General features: G+C 26.3%; 1 protein-coding gene across 5 annotated transcripts in view; it reads right to left on the bottom strand.

The window, feature by feature from the left end:
• Positions 1–1,059: 1,059 nt before the first annotated feature.
• The window catches only part of LOC124950090 (membralin), a 60,244-nt gene continuing 59,979 nt past the window's right edge, over positions 1,060–1,324 (bottom strand). For all 5 annotated transcript variants that reach the window (XM_047496288.1, XM_047496287.1, XM_047496286.1 and 2 more), the window contains one exon: positions 1,060–1,324. This exon is cut by the window's right edge and continues 1,105 nt beyond it. The gene's annotated coding sequence lies outside the window, so the exon portion shown is untranslated.

The following is a 1,324-nucleotide window of genomic DNA, read 5'->3' on the forward strand; positions in this document are numbered from 1 at the left end:
CTTTTTATAATTAATAAATATATATATATATATATATATATATATATATTAGTTATGTTTATATATATATTCATTCATTTATTTATACATATGCAATAAGTACTATTATAATTAAAAGTCTGTCACCTTGCTTACTCTGATTAAATTATATGTATATATATATATATATGTGTGTGTGTGTGTGTGTGTGTATGTATGTATGTGTGTATATATGTATATATATGTATATGTGTATATGTGTATATATATATATATATATTTTTTATTAGGATAGTTCGTTTAAAAACTATATATACGCACATATATATTATATATACATATACATATACATATACATATATATATGCATATACACGTACGTGTATATATATATATATATACATATATATATGTATGTGTGTGCATCGATCTTTTATTTTTAATGTTTATCATTCGATGAAAAGAATATAACAAATATTTGTTCAATTCTTGCTCCTCTCTCTTTCTCTGTCTCTCTCTCTCTCTCTCTCTCTCTCTCTTTTATTTCTCTTTCGTATCATGTCTCGTCGAATTGATATCACCTGTTGTCAGATAATAACGACAAAAATCTTTACGTCTTTTTTTGAATCAATTCAATCATTTTTACTCTAAATTTTTTTCCCGTACGTAATCCACGTTCGAAGATTTGAAATATATATATATATATGTATGTATGTTATGTATGTATGTATGTATGTATATTAAAAACTTCACGGGACTACGATTCACGTTTCTCTTCGAAAAAGAGACAAAAAAGAGTGAAAATGAATGGGAAAGTTTGTTTGTATAAGAGAGAGAAAGAGAGAGGGAGAGAGAGAGAGAGAGAGAGAGAGGGAGAGAGAGAGAGAGAGAGAGAAAGAGAAAGAGAAAAAAAGAGATAGAGAGAGAAAACACGAGTCATCGAAGAACGTTAAATGTTCGAGACTCAATAACGATATACATACATTGATTGCATCGGACACTATAATATTAATGATTTACAATAATATACAAATATTAAATCAATTGATCGGAGACTTCTAAAGAGATCTTACGTTTGTCTTCAACATTAAAAGAGAAAAAAATGAGAAGAAAATAAAAATTATCGAACTCCGAACATACTCATTCAATTTCGTCGATTTTCTCTTACCCGTCATCATAATTCTCCTGCTTGACTGGACGCTTTTTGCCAAACAAAAGGGATATTTAAAAGAAAGAAGGAAACAAAATAAAATAAAAAAGAAAACAGAAATTAAGAAAATTAAAAACTATAAAAAACTATAAAATACGAGAAAATAAAAAAAAAAAATAAATAGAATAAGAGAAA

Source organism: Vespa velutina, chromosome 6 (assembly GCF_912470025.1).
Source record: "Vespa velutina chromosome 6, iVesVel2.1, whole genome shotgun sequence".
NCBI lineage: Eukaryota > Metazoa > Arthropoda > Insecta > Hymenoptera > Vespidae > Vespa > Vespa velutina.